This window comes from Manis pentadactyla, chromosome 7, assembly GCF_030020395.1.
Source record: "Manis pentadactyla isolate mManPen7 chromosome 7, mManPen7.hap1, whole genome shotgun sequence".
NCBI classification, from domain to species: Eukaryota; Metazoa; Chordata; class Mammalia; order Pholidota; family Manidae; genus Manis; species Manis pentadactyla.
This window is the reverse complement of record NC_080025.1, coordinates 146,877,935-146,897,610: the sequence shown is the minus strand read 5'-3', so window position 1 is coordinate 146,897,610 and position 19,676 is coordinate 146,877,935. Positions and strand designations below refer to the sequence as shown.

Here is a 19,676-nt window from a genome sequence, read left to right as displayed (position 1 = left end):
ACCGCCGCCTTGCTCCCGGCGCGCGGGCCCGGGAGCGCGGACGGACGGATGGCCCGGGGACTGTTGGGGGGCGGGCGGCTGGGGTTGTGCGGATGGATCGGGCTGGACCGGGCAGGCGGGTCTGTGGGTACGGACGGACGGGCCTGGTTGGGGGGCCTGCAGGGAGGGCCGGGCCGGCCGAGAGCGGCGCCTCCCCCATCCTGGGTGCAGCTCCGGGCTGTCCGCCGAGGGAGGCGGCGCGCAGACCCGACGCGAGGGCGGGAAAGCGATGTCCAGAGCGCGTAGCCCGCAGCAGTCGCCCTCCCCTCGGTGTTCCGAGGTTGAACAGCTGGCCTAAATCCTCCCCCAGCCGCGGCCCACGGATACGCTTCCCCTTCCAACCGGGTCCCCTCCGCCTGGTCGCCAGTAGGTGGTCACTCCGCACCTGCGGTGCCACCGGGTGATGCCGCGACCCTGTTTCGTGTCCCGCGTCCTAGGGCTCTTGATGGGCGCCACGCCTGCCCCTGTGAAATGCGCTGATGCTTGCAGGGACCCGAAGGCGCCGGGCACACAGTGAGGGAGGGCGCCAAGGTACGAGTTCCGTGTGCAAGTGTGTGTGTGAGCGAAGTGCATTCATGTTCCCCAGCTGCCAGGGCGGTTCAGAAACTTCCTGATAGAAAGCCCTTCACGAAACGTAAATGAAAAAAATTTCACTCAGACATTGCTCCCAGTTTCTAATTGTCTTCCTGACATTTGGAAAAAGCAAACCATCAAAATCGTTCAAGAAAAATACGAACTCTTAAACTCTTTCTACGAAACAGATTTTTTTGTTGATGTGTAATGATGTATTTATATCCTGTTTGCCACCCTGTGTCACACCATCTAAGTATGAGGGCAGGCCCCATGCTAGTTAAAAACCCACATCTTTTTGAGCAAGATCATAGTATTCACGGTGTTCTTCAGCAACAACAGTGAGAGTCAGTGGTCTTTTATAACTACCTGTGGATGAGCATAGATTGAAAGAGGAAATTTGTGCCCTAAATAGCAAATCCTCTTACAGGCTTAGGCATTTGGAAGACCGCCCCGTGGAGTCTTCAACATCCAGGTTTGTGGCTATATGCCAGAACATTTAAAAGAAAACATTTTCCTGAGGTATTGATATTTCTCAAAACTTATTTTGAGGGGAGGGGGATTCACATGAATTTTAAATGATAGGACCAGAGATTTCAAGGAAAAGTGCTTGCAGTGGCTGTGTTCACACCCCTTGGCTTTAAGGAATGTTGCATTAGGAAAGTTTTGAGAAGCTCTCTGTAAGGGCATTGCCATTCATTAGCTTGGTACTGTTGCCCAGGGTCAGTACTGGTTTCTCTTTTCTGCCACCTCTAACTGACGGGCCAGACAGCCCAGTTATGCTGTGGACAGCCTGGCATCAATTTGACTTAATCTTTTCTATTTCTCTGAGAGCATAAGTAAAAAGTGTCACCCTGGATTACAACTGAAAATTGTTCTTGAACCCTTGTGCTCAATCAAGAAGTAGCATTTGCTAATAATGTGACCAGTATTCATTCATTTAGCGTGACCTGAAGTGGGAGTGAACGGATGCATCAGACCTCACTCTCTATTCCTCTCTAAGCCCTGGTCATCCCTATATAATTTGTCCCCAAAGGTTCAAAGCAGTTAGACTCCAAGAAATACTATAACCTGGGTCTTGGCCATTACCCCCCCTCCACCGTATGTGTGTATGAAGATACACCATCACAGTAACATGGGAACTTTGTAATAACAAAAGCAAAACAAAAACAAAAGCTGTCCAACTGTCCAACTATCCACCGATAGGCAAATAGTTGGATAAATGACTGCACTTCTACAGTGGGATGTCGTATAATTGAGAGTCAGCCCTTTCCCAACCATCAGAAGCCTGTACTGTCCCCTATGCCGCCGTCAGCCTCAAGTCTCACATACTCAGGTTGAGAAGCACTGATGGAAATCAAGCTATCATGGAGACGCATCTACATCACAGTCTTGACCCTGAAGTGTAGGCATGTCATGGATTTAGTTAGGAAACATCAGCAAAGGCAGGAAGCTTCTTTTTAGCATATCAGCTTTCAAAAACTGTTTTTCAGGTACATGAGGTCCAATAAGCAGAGGTCACAGTTTTTTGCTTACCTAGAGCTGCTGTGTATGTGGAGTCCTCATGGCACAGAAATCAGTGTGTCCTCGTGACTGCAGGTATATTTGGTTTTCCTGATCTTTCTTCCTCTCTGCTGCTTGGCTGTGCATATTGGCCGATGTCTTTCTGTTGTCACATCGCTTCATGGACAAGTACATGCTGTATAAAATATTTTGTGGGTTTCTGTGTTGTTTGTCTCCCGTGTGGAAAGGGGCTAGCAGTTCCGTTCACTAATTGGTGTAAGGTCTGTTCACTTGGTTACCATTTTTTCTCTCCTCATCTGATACTATAATACAGCCCAGTGCCTCTGACTTTCCATGTCTTCTTGTTTTTCTACTGGAACTTTGTGAACCAGGGGGCCTCCTGGAGCACCAGAGGGGACCTTTGGGCATATGGGAAAGTGGGAGGAACTCATGTGGGCTGAGTTCCTTGGGTCCCCACGGACGGTTATCAGTATGGTCTCAGTCTTAGGTAGAGTTTGTCACTGCAGCCCCAGGGTATATGGTTTGCCTAAATGTCTTTGGAGTCTGGTCCCATGAATAAAGTCAGTCTGGAGAATGAAGATGGAAGAATCTGAATTTACCGTCTTGGAAACTGCAGCCTTGATGTCTGAAACCATATTCAAATATTTTGAGAAACTGAAACTCCCTTATCCCTGGGGAAGCTGTTACTGGTGTAATTTCTCTAGTAAGTGTTGAATATCATGGGATCTAGTCTGTGCAGCCCCAGGAAGTTACTCTGCATTAAGTATTCAGGGAAATGTACATGAGGTACAATTTAGTTCTTAATTGCACCACTTTATATTCGTCATCGCCTGCTATGATGCAAGGAAGTCTGCTATTTCTTATGCACCTTCGTATGGTATTTACTCCCCAAATCCCTGCAGACGCAAGGCTTCTGTAGCTTTTTTGGACACAAGGATCATGGCTGATGGTCTAAAAACTTTGAGATGTCATGCCGTGAGCCATCTACTCCCCTAGTCCGTATTCCTGCTATGTTCTTATTATAACATTAATAACCATTTATAATAATTTTTAAAATGGGATATGTGACTAGGTATATTATTTTTAATAGCAAAACATCATGTGCTCATTGTAAAACATTCAGAAAATATGGAAAAATATTTTTAAAAGCATCCATCATTCCACCACAAAGAGATACTCACTGCAGCATTTTTTTATTAAGGTATGATTGATATACACTCTTATGAAGGTTTCACATGAAAAAATAATGTGGTTACTACATTTACCTATATTATCAAGTCCCCCCCATACCCCAATGCAGTCACTGTCCATCAGTGCAGCAAGATGCCACAGATCCACTATGTCCCTTCTCTGGGCTACACTGTTCTCCCCGTGATCCCCACACCATGTGTCCTAAACATAATACCCCTCAATCCCCTTCTCCCTCCCCCCACCACCCTCCCAAACCCCACCCCTTTGGTAACCACTAATTCATTCTTGGAGTCTCTGAGGCTGCTCACTGCAGCATTTTGAGGTATTTTTCAGATATTTTTCCTATGCATAAATGCATGTTTTTTTAAAAAAAACATAAATAGGATCAGACTTCACATCCTGCTGTCAATAGAATGAACCAGTTCTTCAGAGGTCAAGAGTATCTTTCAGAGTCAATCAGTATAGATTGTCATCATTTTTAAAAATTAAGATATCATTGATATATGCTCTTATGAAGGTTTCACAAACAAAACAATGTGGTTATTTACATTCACCCTTATTATCGAGTCCCCTCCCCATATCCCATTGCAGTCACTAACAATCAGTGTAGTCAGATGCCACAGAGTTCCTATTTGTCTTCTTTGAGCTACACTGTCTTCCCCATGACCCCACACATACCATGTGCACCAATAATGATACCCCAAAATCCCCTTCTCTCTCCCTCCCCACCTGCCCTCTCCCACCCCTCCTCTTTGGTAACCACTAGTCCTTTCTTGGAGTCTGTGAGTCTGCTGCTATTCTATTCCTTCAGTTTTGCTTCGTTGTTATACTCCACAAATGAGAGAAATCATTTGGTATTTGTCTTTCTCCGCCTGACTTATTTCACTGAGCATAATATCCTCCAGCTCCATCCATGTTGTTGCAAATGGTAGGATTTGTTTCTTATGGCTGAATAGTATTCCATTGTGTATATGTACCACATCTTCTTTACCCATTCATCTACTGATGGACACTTAGGTTGCTTCCCTATCTTGGCTATTATAAATAGTGCTGCGATAAACGTAGGGGTGCATAGAATCTGAGAAGTTGTTTTCTTTGGGTCGATTCCCACAAGCAGAATTCCTGGGTCAAATGGTATTTCTGTTTTTAGTTATTTGAGAAACCTCCATATTGCTTTCCACAGTGGTTGAACTAGTTTACATTCCCACCAGCAGTGTAGGAGGGTTCCCCTTTCTCTGCATCCTCGCCAGCATTTGTTGTTCCTTGTCTTTTCTATGTTGGCCATCCTTACTGGTGTGAGGTGATATCTCATTGTGGTTTTTATTTGCGTTTCCCTGATAATTAGCGATGTGGAGCATCTTTTCATGTGCCTATTGGCCATCTGAATTTCTTCTTTGGAGAATTGTCTGTTCATATCCTCTGCCCATTTTTTAATGGGGTTATTTGCTTTTTGGGTGTTGAGGCGTGTGAGTTCTTTATATATTTTGGATGTTAATCCCTTGTCGGATATATCATTTACAAATATATTCTCCCATACTGTAGGATGCCCTTTTGTTCTGCTGATGCTGTCTTTTGCTGTACATAAGTTTTTTAGCTTGATGTAGTCCCATTTGTTCACTTTTTATTTTGTTTCCCTTGCCCAAGGAGATGCGTTCAGGAAAAAGTTGCTCATGTTTATATTCCAGAGATTTTTGCCTATGTTTTCTTTTAAGAGTTTTATTGTTTCATGATTTACATTCAGGTCTTTGGTCTATTTTGAATTTACTTTTGTGTATAGGGTTAGACAATAATCCAGTTTCATTCTCTTACGTGTAGCTGTCTAGTTTTGCCAACACCAGTTGCTGAAGAGGCTGTCATTTCCCCATTGTATGTCCATGGCTCCTTTATCGTATATTAATTGACCATATATGCTTGGGTTTATATCTGGGCTCTCTAGTCTGTTCCATTGGTCTGTGGGTCTGGTCTTGTGCCAGTACCAAATTGTCTTGATTACTGTGGCTTTGTAGTAGAGCTTGAAGTTGGGGAGCATAATCCCCCCAGCTTTATTCTTCCTTCTCAGGATTGCTTTGGCTATTTGGGGTCTTTTGTGGTTCCATATGAATTTTAGAACTATTTGCTCCAGTTCATTGAAGAATGCTGTTGGTATTTTGATGGGGATTGCATTGAATCTATAGATTGCTTTAGGCAGCATGGCCATTTTGACTATATTCATTCTTTGTATCCATGAGCATGGGATGTGTTTCCACTTATTGATACCTTCTTTAATTTCTCTCATGAGTGTCTTGTATTTTTCAGAGTATAGGTCTTTCACTTTCTTGGTTAGGTTTATTCCTAGGTATTTTATTCTTTTTGATGCAATTGTGAATGGAATTGTTTTCCTGATTTCTCTTTCTGCTAGTTCATTGTTAGAGAATAGGAAAGCAACAGATTTCTGTGTGTTAATTTTGTGTCCTGCAACTTTGCTGAATTCATATATTAGGTCTAGTAGTTTTGGAGTGGATTCTTTAGGGTTTTTATGTACAATATCATGTCATCTGCAAACAGGGACAGTGTAACTTCTTCCTTGCCAGTCTGGATGCCTTTTATTTCTTTGTGTTGTCTGATTGCCATGGCTAGAACCTCCAGTACTATGTTGAATAAAAGTGGGGAGAGTGAGCCTCCTTATGTCATCATTTTTAATGGCTTTATTAAGATAAACTTCACATACTGAGCAATTCACCCATGTAAAGTGTACAATTCATTGGCTTTTAATGCATTCACAGAGCTGTGCATCCATCCATCAGCAGTCTCATTTTAGAACATTTTTATCACCCCAGAAAGAAACTCCCACATGCTTTACCCATTATCATTGCCCATCCCCACCATCCTCCTGTCTCCAGCCACTGATCTGCTTTCTTTCTTTAGGTCTTGCTGTTAGGGAGTTTCATGTGAATGGAATTAGACAATACATGGTCTTTTGTGAGTGGTTTCTTTCAGTTAGCATAGTATTTTCAGGTTCATCCACATTGTATCTTGTATCAATATTTCATTCCTTTAGGGCTGAACTGTGTCCCATTATATGGAAATACTGGGTTTTGTTTATTCCTTGGCCAGTTGATGGGACCACTGTGTTGTCTTCTGTCTGTGGCTGTGATGAATGGTGCTTCTGTAGATGCTTATGTGGAAGTTCTGCGGAGACTTGTGTTTCTCCTGCTCTTGGTTGGGGCTGCTAACAGTGCAGCCGGGCCTGGGTAACTCTCTTTGATCATCCGCAGCCCTGCTGGGCCGTTTCCCAGAGCAGCTGCACTATTTTAAAACCCCACCAGCAGGGCACGAGGGTTCTGATTTCTCAACGCCCTTGTCCATCCCTGTTATTACTTGACTCCTGGAGTCTTTTATCCCAGTGGGTACGAGGTGTCACATCATCCTGTTGACAGCAGGGTGGTATTCCCGTGTGCTGGGGAGTCTTAGCTCGCTTGCTAAGGCTTTATTGCTGAGTGTCAGCCCAACAAGAGGGGGAAAGAGGTGAGCCGGTGAAGAAGGAAAGCGAGCTGTGGGTGGGGCCTCACCGAGCCAGTGCCGCTGTGCAGGGGAACGCCCAGTCGCCTGGCCATCAGTGTGTCTTCCGTGCAGGATGTGGAGGGCCACCAGGCCTTACAAGAACAGTTCTTTGGGAAAAAGAAAAAAATTTGCCTGTTAGCTCTCTGTCTCCAGCTCCTGTCTGGTCAATGCCCCACAGTCTTTAACTCCTCTGCTCTCTTGGTTCTGGGGCTCAGCCCCTCAGTGCAGCTTCGGGGCAGCCGGACTCCACAGCCGACAGCAGGCGCATCAGTGAAATAGAAGAATTCAGAGCTGCTTCTGTAAGGTCTGGTGGGGCCAAACTGTCCTTCCTACCTCCGTCCCTGGGAGGGGGAGTTGAGGGGTCATGACTAGCCAGGACACCAGCCCTCCAAGGTGGAGCAGCTGCAGAAGCCATTGCACGTGGCGCCACAACCTCTGGGAGATGGACCAGGCAGAGTGCAGTGTGGAGAAAAAGACAAGCCCCAAATGGAGGAATTTGCCCCCCAGACAAGGCTTACTTACAATTGCAAACCTGTCCTGGGAATGTGACCTTTTAACAATCAATCTGGAATTTTCTCGACAGCACCAATCAGGTACTCTGTCACGTGGGCCCTGTTCATCCCCAGAAGATGAGGTCACTTCATGCTGACAATGCACTTCCCCTAAGCGGGTGACCTGGCCCGACACCGTCCTTTCTTTGCTTTTGCTAATAATTTCCTTGCCCACCCCCACCTCCTTCCTATAAAACCTCCCATTTTGTACAATTGCTTCAGATCTCTTCTTGCTGGGTGGATTGCTGCCCAAATCACGTAATAAAGCCAATTAGATCTTCAAATTGACTTGGTTAAATTTTGTTTTTTTAGTAGTAGGCTGAGGTATCAATGAGCCTTAGGCACCCCTGGAGGTGGAGAGGAAGAGAGGCTGCCAAGTGCTGGGAAGTAGGTGTGCAATTCAGAAATCCAGGGGAGTGTGGGCCAGGAGGGAGGGCGAGCAGGGGCACATGACCCCTGTCCACAGGGCATGGTGACAGGCTGTGGGAACCTCATGGAGTCGAGCAGTGCAGAGAAGCAAGGCTGCTGCACGTAAGGTGATGTGAGAGGACAGTGCTACGTGAGTGTGCACAAGGAGGGGTGAGGGTGGAAGGTGAAGAAGGATGCCATCTGTAGGGAGTCCCTTTGTTTTAAAAAGGGGAGAGACATGAGCACATTTAAGTGATGGTAGAAGATTCCAGTAGAGACTGAAAAAGGTGGAACATGTGGGTGATTCCCTCAGAGCCTGTGAGGCTGGGTGGGAATTAAGGATGAGAGGCCACGTAGGGGTTTAGTGTAACGCTGGGTGGAAAGGCCTGGAAGCGGTGGGTGGGCCCGAGGGCAATGCCCAGGTGGTATGGATTTTGTTTGGAAGGAGAGGCAAAAAGTGAGGGGGACACTGATCACAAGTTTCGCAGTTGAGGCCTGGCTAAGGCTTATGCCAATTCCACCGGGCCTGCAGGGGTGTGGCTGTTCCTTTGTGCCATCCTCGGGGTGGTGTGGGGGACCCTGCTCGGGCTTTTCCAGGCAGAACAAAGGAAGGTTGGGGGACGAGGATGTTTTGGATGCTGACTTGGGGTTGGTGGAGTCGTGGAATCCTCGCAGTAGAACAGGAGGCCGATGGGGAGGCAGCTGCCCTCCTGGCGGTGCCCAGCAGGAAGCCTCAGAGGGCAGGCAGCCCCGTGCACGCTCTGCAGGCTGGCTCTGCTGACACAGGGGCTTGTTTGGCCAGCTGACTTAACACAAGCACCTTCGGGTCTGTTACTGGCTGTGCGATGGGGAGGAGAAGACAGTCACACAGGACATTTTGTGAGTGATGGCTTCAGAGGGACACCAGCTGCAGATGATGACAAAGTCCGCAGAGTGGCCCTGGGATTGGTGGCTGGAGAGGTGTGGACAGAGCCACAGGGCGGTGGAGGTCTGGGGATAGAGAGGCCGGGGTTTGCATGGGTCGGGCTCGAGGAGGACCAAGTTGCTCTGGCTGATAGCTGGTCCGGGTTGTGGAGATGGACCGTGTGCCAGGTCCCAAGTGCCCGAGGAATGAAGACGGACTCGGAGACTGGTGGGTGGCTGTAGCGAAGAGGGTGCACTGGGTTGGATGGCTCCCCTCAGATGCACGTCCTTTCTGGGACCTCAAAATAAACCTTACTTGGAAACAGGGTCATTGCATATCTGATTAGTCAAGATGAGGCTGCAGCAGCCCTGGTGCCCTCTCCAGTGACTGGTACCCCTGAAGGCTGCGCACCGATGGGGCACACATAGGTGAGTGGGACAGCTGCAGGCCAAGGGAGGCCACAGGCAGCCAGGAACCCCGAGGCTGAGGGGCAAGGGGGGATTGTGCCTTAGAGCCCCCAGAAGGAGCATGGCTCTGACGCTGAGAGTTTGGGCTCCTGGCCCTCTGAGCTGGGGGACTCTTGTCTGCTGTGTTAAGCCCCGAGCATGTGGTGCTTTGTGAAGGCAGCACCAGGACACAGGCACAGACAGACGCTGAGGCCTGCGGGAGAGAGGCCTGCCCGTGTGCACGGCTGCCTGCGTGGCCTCTGTGACTGAATCTTCACAGCTGGAAGAGGTGTCCGTGGTTACCTAGCAGGTGAAGAAGCCACGTCCTGAAGACGTTTGCTCCAAGCAGTCGCGCATAGCAGGTGTCAGAGGAGGGATTCAAATTCAGGTCTGGGTCCAAAGCTGCTTCTGTCCCCCAATTGCTTTTCATTCTGCAAACCCTCGCTGAGCGTCCGCTGTGTGCCCTGTGCTAGACACAGAGGGAGCTCACGTGTGGGTCAAGAAGAACACCGGGGTTTCCTGGAGCTGGTAGCAAATTGTCACAAACTTAGGGGCTCGAAACAACATGTTTATTATCTTTGGTTCTGGAGGTTGGAAGTTGCAGCGGATCCAGTGTGCGAAAACCAAGGTGTCTGCACCTGAGCTCCCTCTGGAGGCTCCAGGGAAGAATCCCTTTCCCTACCAATCCTGTGTCTTGACAATCCCCCCACCCCCACCCCCAGCCCGCAGCTCCCTTCCTGGGCATGTGGCTCCCCCCAGGGTATCAGTCCCCTCTGCTCCTGTCCTTACATCTCTCTGTCATGTGCCTCTTCCACTTCCAAGGTCTCTGTGCTCACACAGGACCCCCCTGGGTGACCCAGGGAATCTCTGGTCTCAAGATCCTTGACTTAATCACTTGGGCACATGTATACACCATGTGGGGTGACATGGTCACAGGTTCCAGGGACTAGAGCATGGACAAAAGGGAGGAGCTCTGTCCTTCTGCCCCCAGACACGTGCAAACACCACTTCAGGGCACAAGGCAGAGACCTTCTCACTGAAGTCCATGGAACGTTATGAGAACCAAAGAGCCATGATCAGCAGTGCTGCTCAGAAGATGTGACATCTGAGCTCTGTCTTGTGGAGTGGGGAGGGCGGAACGGTGCGAGGCCCTCAGCACACTGAGCATGGCTGGAGATGTCGCTGTGTGTCCAGAGAGGTGGGAGAGAACAGGCGGGCCGATCCTGAGGGAGGGCCGTGCCAAAAGCTTAGCCTCTGTCCTGCGGGGTGAGGGCTCCAAATCTTTTTTGGATCTCATGTTCCTGTTCATTAAACTGTATTCACCCTGCACCTCTAAATAAGTATATTAATGTTTACAAATTGTACAATACACATACAATTTATGTTCACCCCTAAAGTATATTAACGTTTATAAGTTGTATACATGTCACCATACTACCTTGTGTGTATTAAGAGATGCATAAGAAGTGGAAGTTTAGTAACAGCCCCCCTGAGATTTGACTGGATGCACGGCCACCAGCTAGAGACCACATTTGCCAGGCTCCATTGCAGTCAGGTGTGGTCATGGGCCTACATCTGGGCCGATGGGATGTGCACGCTAGTGCCATGGGCACCTCCTGGCTCATCTCTAAGCACAAAACACTTTCCTGGAATCTGTCTATTCGTGCACCAGGGAGCGTGGGCAGGAAGGTGAGCCAGCTGCCACCATATGGGCAAGACAGTGCCCCACTCCACAAGACAGAGCTCAGGACGACAGCCCAAGTCACGCTCCTCGGGCCGTGGCAGCAGAGAGCTGAGCTGTCTCAGTCACCGCTTATTTCATCTCCTGTTGCAGCAGCTCTGGTTGTGCCTGATAAATGTGTTCAAGTTCTGTAGTTTTCTTAAAGTCCTTTGACATGAGATAGACGGGTTCTGCATGGGCGAAAATGTTTTCATGGCCACTCCCTGTCTCCTTATAGAATTATAAGATCTTGTTATAATTATGTAAGTATAAGAATTACAAGGATTATAAAGCAATATTTAAGTCAGGCTGCTCTTTGGGCTGCTTGAGGAGCTGCAGTTGAGCAGCTGGACTGAGATAGGACACAGTGGGGTGCTGAGGCCACGTGCCTGCACCCCATGTGGACAATGCCTGCAGCTGGAAGTCTGGCCGGCAGAGGTGCCATTGTAACCTATATGACAGTGTCAGCAGAACTGAATTTCTCTTCTAGAGACACTTTGCCCAGCCCTGGGTGCCTGGTGCCATGAGCTCAGGAGCCCAGTGGACATTGTTTGCTTTGGAAAACGACCAGCCGCCAGCTGGGCATCTGGGTGGGCTGCTGTTAACCGTCCGGGAGACAGGCCGCAGTGTGATGATGGCTCGTGTTGTAGGATCGAAGGTGGCCTTGGCCTGGCAGCTCTAATGTGGAGTGCGGTGGCTGGCCGTGCTGTCTCTCGCCTTGGTCGCAAGACGACGGGCGCTGGCTGACGGGGGCTGGGACTGGCTGGGATGAGCCCTGCGACCTAGAGCGTCTGCAGTGCAGGATCTGTGAGGGAGAAATGGCATCACACAGTTCATCGTGTTGTCTACGTGGCTGAGCCCAGGGGCTGGGCTGGGGGCACAGAGCCCAGTTCCCAGTACTGAAGGTAGAAATCCCTGGCTCTACGCACCAGCCACCTAAGGAGGCAGCTGAGGGCCAGAGGCTGGGAACAGCGCCTCTGAGAATCTTGGAGGACTGTGGAGTGCCTGTAACTTCTCTTTGCTGTTTTCAGTCCCTTGTCGGTTTCCCGGTGGTTATTGGCCACAAAATCTTTGAAACAAAAGAAGGGTATTCATTGTGTACCCTTGCTTGAGATTCACAAGAGAGAGGGAATGTGGAAAAGCCACATCCTGTTTTGTAGCCAGGCTTGGGGTGGGGGGTGTGGACAGGGGAGACCCTAAGGGATAAAGCGATGGTGGCAGTAGAGAGAGAGGGTAAGAGACCTCCTGGGATATGAGGCAGGGCCAGTCGCATCACAGCAGCAGGGGCTGGGATTCCCTGGGGAGGCGGCAGGAAGAGGGGAGGTTCCCAGCTGCCATCGAGCTCACAATCGTGGGTCCTGGAGGAAAAGCAGGTGTGGTGGTGGCTTGGGGAGAGGGCGTGAGGGCAGAAGTGATGAGGAAACCTTGGACAGGGATCCGTGAGGTGCCACATCTGGGCATGTACCTGAAGGAAGCAAAGGCAGGTAAACTTTTGAACAGATGTTTGCACACCGACGTTCACAGCATTATTCACAGAAGCCAAGAGGTAGGGAGCAACCCACGTGTCCACGGACAGATGCAGGGATAAAGAAATATGTGTATATAATGGAGTATTATGCAGCCAAAGAAATACCAAAATCGTGCCATTTGCAGCAACAGGGATGGACCTCAAGGGCACTATGCTAAGTGAGATAAGCCAGCCACGACAAGACTAAGACTGTGTGGAGCCACTCTGTGAGGTGTCCCAAGAGGAGACACAGTCACAGGGACAGAAAGTGGAGTGGTGGGTTACAGGGCTGTGAGGGGCAGGGTAGGTGGGGAGTTAGAACTTAACGGGCACAGAGGCAGTCTGCAGAGACGAACATCTTTGGAGATGGTGATGGCGACCACTGCAGAGCAGTGTGAATGTGCTGGAGGCCACAGAGCTGTGTGTTTAACAGTAGCTAGAAAGGTAAATCATGGGTTATGTATATTTAGCTACAGTAGTAAATGTGGGGCAACAGGTGGATGAAGGCAGACACAGCTGGTTCTTGCTTCCCCACCCGACTGTACCTGCACCCGTCCTGTTGCCCACTGGGTTGGGCCAGCACGGCTGAGAAGGAAGGAGGGCGAGGCTGGTGCCCAGCCTTTGTTAAGTTTCATTTTCCTTTTTGAATTTCTTCTCTTAATGTTCATTGGTCTCTCTTCCATGGTCTCCCAATGCTTGACTTCTCTGTTTTCATTATCTTTGCCCACTGACGTTAACATTTGCCCAAAGGGGGCACCTGGGGATTCTGAGCCTCCTTTGGGCGGTGCCCTGGGTCGGCTCTCTAAGGATGATTCCCCGAGTCCCCTGGACTGGGTCCCGCCCGTGTGCCCGGTCTCAGCCCTGTCTGGCCCCTGCGGCTGCCTGCGTCTCCAGACCCCCTTGCTAGCTGCCTGCAGGCGGGGGCTCGGCCAGAGATGGGGGATGAGATGGAGGTTCAGCTGTGCCCAGCAAATGTGTGCAGTTCTTGATCACGTATATTCCATCTGATTTCTGACCCTGGAATGAATATTCCTTATCAGTTCTATCTCTGGTGTGGCGCTCCTGCTGGCCCTCAGATGGAAGCAAGGTGCAATTAATGATAATCTCACCCCTCATCTTCATCTCCTGTCAGTTACTTGGGGGACAAATGGCTCTTGCTTGTTCTGCTTTTCATTCACAGTGACTTCCTGTTTCCCTATATTTTAAAAATCAGAGCAGAGCTTCAATCTGATTTAACAGGAAATCCGTAAACTGCTTATACTTTTAAATATTCAGCTGCAGTTTTACAACAGCGTCTAAAGCTCACGGCCATTGATGAACAAGGTACGTGCATTTCACTGGTGTTAGTACCAGTTTGCTTTTGTTACGTATTTAATTTTGCTGGATGACAAACCATAGAATCTAGCTATGGGCTCCTTTTTCCTTTTTGCAGTTAAGTCAAATTCTACAAATTATAATTTAGTAATTGTAATTAAGTATTAGACTAATTTCTTCCTCAGATTCAGGGGTGTTTGGTATAAAATCTCTATATTTTAGCAGTTGAGAAAAGAAATAAGCCTCCCCCTTCCCCATACTCAGGGTCCCTGCTCTTCTCTGACCAGAGGTCCCACCCTCAGGGGAAAGCAGCTCTAGGAGAAGCAGCAGATGACCCCTCGCTAAGGGACACCGGGCTGCCGTCAGAGTGGCCAGCTTACCTGCAAGGCCTGTTCAGCAGCCAGAGACAGCAGGACCTTTTACAGCCAAACTTACCACTAAGCCACCTGCAAGTGCTACTTCTAGTAGGAAGCATGGGTGGGAGTGGGGAGAGGGTCCTCTGGCGTGCTGGCTTCTCCCCAGCCGGCCAGGATCTCTGACCCCAGCGGGAGCCGGGGCTTTTCTCTTGAAGTGCAGGTGATTCCGTAGGGAATGTGTGGCTGGCTGCCGGCGGGGAGCTGTGCGTTTGCAGGTGAGGGGCACGCCTAGGCACTCGGGTCTTGCCGCCTGTGTTTTGAAGCTCTGCTCCAGGTCCATACACCGTTAGGATTGTTGCTCCTTCGTGATGAGCTGACCCTTTTATTGCCATGAAATGCCCCTCCTCATTCCTGGTAGTACTCTCTGTCTTGCCGTCTTCGGTCTGATGTTACCCGAGCCACTCCACATGCCTTCCCTTTGCATGGTGGGTGATCGTGACCTCTTACCTTCAGCTTATCTGTGTTTATATTTAAAATGGGTGTCTTGTAGCCAGCATATCATTGAGCCTCCCTTTTAAAAAATCCCGTCTGAGGATCCCTGCCTTTTCTTTGGAGGGTTTAATCCTCTATATTTATTGTATGGAAATGATTTGAGGTCTACCGTTTTGCCATTTGTCTTCTTTTCCTGTCCTCAGAGTTGGTTAGTTTTTAGAACCCCATTTTATCGGTTGTCTTTTGAAACTGTCTCTCTTCTTGTATTTTTTTTTAGTGGTTACTGTAGGGATTACAATATACGTCCTTCACTTGTCACTGTGTCCTTAGAGTTAATATTGCATCACTTCACATAAATGTAAACACTATGCACCTGTAAAAAAATCTGTTTGCTACACTTTACCTGTGCCACAGCTGCCATGTGTGTTACATGGATATAAAGCCCATAAAGTTATAGTTTTCAAACAACTACCTGTGTTACAAAGAGGAGGAAGCACGCTCATCCTTGGCACGCACCAAGCCCCTCCCTGGGGTGTGCCTGGCTGCACCGTGACGCTCAGCCTCTCATCTTTAGCTGGAGGCAGGACTTGCACCTGGTGCCCTGGACGCTGTAGTCAGGGCTGGTGGATCTCGTACGGCATCTGTGATGACCTCACTGTCAGGGCACAGCCAGAAGGGCATGCAGAGAGGGGCCTGCTTCCCCGTCAAACAGTGTTTGTGAAACTTGTCTTTGCAAGTGATGTAGTTGATCCAGGGTTGATCTGAAATACATGTGCTATGAGAAAAGTGTTTGAAAGGGAACATTATTTATAAGGCTGGAGAATGATTTTATATTCTTGCAGTCAATACATTTTATTCTTTAACCAGAGATACGCATGCCTTTGATTCACCAGCAAGATGTTAAGGAGGTGGCTTGTGTTCTAGGAGTTATGTCAGAAAACAGAAAACAGCAACCTGCAAGCAAATGAAAAGATGAAACTATTGGACGTGTCAGAATACCAGGCCAGCACCTAGGAGAGCCATTAATAATGGAGCAGACGGTGAGGGCATTTTTCCCACTAAAGAGAATATTGTAGATGCATTTACTATGAGTAGGGTCCACCCTCCCAGCAGAGAATGCCAGGCCCCGAGGCAGGACTGTTTGAGTGCTTTCAACATGAAAGATGGATTTGTACCTTTTGTAAAGCCATTGGCCTTCTGGGCTCTTCCTCCTGGGTAACAGCAGGGCCAGGAGAAGCACAGTCTATGCCAGGGTCTTCTCCAGATGCCTGCTTGCCGGGCAGCTCAGCCCGCACCCCAGCGTAGTGGGGTCTGTTATTGAATTAACCACAGCAGTTCACTTCCCATTTCCTGGGCAAATGATCTTACCCTGACGTGACCTCCTGAGGCCACCTACCACCCAAGTATTGTCCCGGCTTTCTAACTCCCCACTCTGCTTTTCTCCACACCCCAGTTCTGCAGGGCAAGGGCTATCAGGACTCCATCATGCTGCTCCTGAGATACTTATTTTTCCGGTAACCTCTCTTTCTTTTACTTCCAAATCTCTTTTTCCATTGGTTCCTAAATTTCAAATTTTCTCTAACCGAAAGAAATTTTGTGAAGGCTTCTTTCTTCAAGAGACTTTTCAAAATTTCAAAACTGAGTAAGTGGCCAGTTATTACTTTAATTCAAATTAGTCTTTTTAGGAAGGATAAAAAATGAGGTCCTCTTTTAAAAAAAAAATGACTCGTCCAATGTCATGCTTACAGAAAGCACTTAATAGTTGCTCAGTAGTGTCATTATGGATAATAATATACCTATTTTGACAGCAGTTGGGTTTTCATTGTGTAGAAAAAGCAAGAGTAGGAAATTCTGTATCTTCACCAAATATTCATCACGTCTCATCTAACTCATTTCTTCTCAAATGCTAGTGAATACAAATTCCCAGGGAGTTTGTTAAAATGCAGATTCCGAGGTCTGAGTCTGGGTGGGGCCCACGGATCCAGGGTTACCTGGCAGGAACCTGGCAGCAGATGTTTGGCTGCTGGCACATTAAACCATTCCCCATCTACTTGGGAACACTGAGGATTTTCCAAGTGCTTTTTATTATTAGGGCCTTAGTTTTTGACCCTTGGTAGGGAGTGAGGCAACATTTCCTAACTGGATTTGTTATATACTTAATCGTTTTTTTCAGGGCATAATACTGATGATAAATCATGTTGATAGAAAGTTATTTCAGCTTGATTTTGTTATTAAAGATTCATCACTGACCTGCATAACAACGATCTTAACCAAAGAGAAGTCTGTGGTTCTTGTGGGGGTGAAAATGGTTGATTATAAATGCCAGTTAAAAGGCAATCATCTAACCACAGGGTATGTAAGATAGGTGATCAACGGAAGCAGTGTTTATCTTAGACCTCCCATCAACAGAAAGTCAGAAACCTCATTTGTGGCAGGCCAGAGGTTTTCAAACATGAGACCACACTGGAACACCACTGGGGAGGTGGGGTGGGCAGTGAAGGCTGCTGGTCCTGCCCTCAGCCTGTCTGATCAGGGGGGCTGTATTTTGCATTTTACATTTGCATTTTGAGAAGTCCCAGAAGATGCTGATACCTGGGACCATGCTTTGAGAACCACTGTTTTAGACCAATTCATTCAGGAGTGGTATCTTAAGGGGCACTTTGCATGATTATATTGTAATCGCCTACCTGTGGGCTCCAGATGCTGTTTGATTTGTGAATACTATATTAAGGCTTGTACTGCTACTTTACTTAAAATATTACTATTTCCACAGCACTTCTAAATATTATTTTATTAATGTGTTTCAGATGTGAGATGCTCGCAGAAGAAATAGAGTGACGTATTTAGAGTACCCCCCACTTCCCCTTTTCACAGAGCAGGACATAGAAAGAGCAAGACCTATCTCCATGCAGCTGCTCCCTCAAATATGTCTTAAGAGCCATCTTTAGTGTGTCATTCTTACGAGAATATTCCATGTGTCCATAACCAAGGAAGTGTATTTATTTGATTTTAAAGGCAGAGTGTTATGAGGCAATTGGCCTCTGAATCAGAGGTTCTGTGTTCCAGTTCTGACTTAGCAACTCATCATGTGACCTGGAATAAGTCATAACCTTCTTTGAAGTTCAGTTTCCTCAAGAATCAGCAGACAATCAGGGACCATCAGGCAGTGCTGAAGGCCGTTCGCAGCTCTGAGTCCCATTTTCTTACCATTCTTTCTCCCATTCTTCACTTTGTGTGTTTCAAGCATATTTGCATAAACTCCTGGAAAAAGATACGAATATATATATAATTAAAGTACTGAAAAATTTTAAATAAGGTTAGAAGTACTTTCTGACCTGTGTTTGAGCAATAAATACTGTCAGTCCTCGTGTGGGATTTCATGTCTGCAGTACTGGGTTCCAGGGCTGCATTATCCATCCCCCGTTCTTTTCAGGGAATTGCTTTAACCACATTGAACAGATGCCAGTACAAATATACAAATCCCGCTCCTGCACTCACCGGCGTGTGCAGTCGGGCAAGTGAGTTCATCGAGCAGGACTCAGAGTTGGGAGAACTCTTTGCTGTCTCAGAAGGGTCTTGCGCCCGGGAAGGGGGTGTACAGAATGTGTGCACGGTCTGGGGGCCCTGGGCAAGCTCGGTACCCCCAGCTGTCAGCCCCATCCCTGCCACCTGCTGCAGCCCCCACCACCCACTGTGCCTTCTCTCAAAGTAAAATGTAGCTGCAGAAATAAAAGCGCCTCTAACACAACCAAGCAGATACATGATGTCGAACAGGACTGCTCTGTGGGCACCTGATGGCTCAGAGCAGAGCTGGAGGTCGGGCACCGTGTGTGCCTCTAGCAGATGTTACCTTTCCTGCCCTCTCTCCCTCTGGTCATGACCTGTGATGCCTGCGTCAGAGTGTATGTTTGGTTCGGGTTATTGATTGATCCTGGGGTGGCTCTTTCCCGACCTCAGAGACCTTTGGCACATCAAGTCAAAGACCGGACTGCTTCCTGGAGTTTGACACCGAGGGCCTCTTCTTGGCGATCCCAGCTCAGTCTCCACCATCTCCTGCTTGAATGACCTCGGGGCCTCCCTCTGTGGGGGCAGGTGGGGGGTGGGGGAGTGTCTGTGCTTCCCACAGCTTCTTGTTGCTTTACTGGTAAGTTGAAGCTTTTGAAAAACGCTGTTCAAACATCAGTGTTCCTTCGAATTACCGGGGAGTCAGTAGATGGCCTTCCTGGGGGACAGAGGTCTGTGTCTTGGGGCAGGTGGTGCAGGCCAGGCAGCTCCCACTGAGTTGGGTTGGAAACATGGGGACCCCTGCTGTGGTGTGGGCTGGCAGTGAGGGAGTTGCAACACAGGTGTGCTATTGACATGTGAACTCTCTTCTTAACCTTGAGAGAAACAAACTACCGATTGATTTCCAAAAGCTTTGGCCATTCCAGAACCTATTTGCTGGTGCAGGTTGACTTTCACTGATTAGAAAGCAGAGAGGGGGAAAAACCAATATGGAAAACATTCACTTCTAAACTTGAAACTGTCTGGGAGGGAAAGACAATCTCCCAGATTTCAAGTGTGCTGCTCCAGTTTTCCAGTCTTTTTTTTTTTTTCCTTTTCTCTTTTTACTTCCAGCCAACCCAAGGTTCTTCTCAGGGCTGAATCTATACATTTCCTGTAAGAAATATCTTAGCCAAGGGTTTAGATTAAAAAAATAATAAGTTCAGGAAATCTGTTTTCAATGAAATACTATACTGAGGCCGATTATCTAAGAAACCCAAGTGTTAACCCACAGCTTCTCCAGGGTGGCATCATTATTTTTTTCACTTGCAAATAGCAGACCTTGACCATGAATATGGGAGATGCAGCCTTTTATCCATTCCCCACCCCACCCAGATATTTCTGTCCATACCCATGGAGATGCATCTGCTCTGGGACCCCTTTTGGCTGGGGCTTGTCACCCTAGGAAGGCCCTGTCTCCAGCCTTGCTGCTCAGCATGCACGCCCCACCCCGACTCCCCCAGACACCATCCACTCAGGCTTTAAGTGTTAGGACTTTCTCACAGGTGGTTTATGGGAGCCCTGCCTGCCTCCTAGCTCTGTGCCCTACCTGGGGTGCCTCTCTATGGAGA

At 48.2% G+C, this 19,676-nt stretch overlaps 1 long non-coding RNA gene across 3 annotated transcripts in view; it reads left to right on the top strand.

Moving 5' to 3' along the window:
* The first annotated feature begins 129 nt into the window (after positions 1–129).
* LOC118919507 (uncharacterized) overlaps positions 130–19,676 on the top strand; it is a 38,590-nt gene continuing 19,043 nt past the window's right edge. For all 3 annotated transcript variants that reach the window (XR_005027555.2, XR_008998587.1, XR_005027554.2), the window contains exon 1: positions 130–570. This is a non-coding gene — a long non-coding RNA (uncharacterized LOC118919507). The remainder of the gene's footprint in view (positions 571–19,676) is intronic.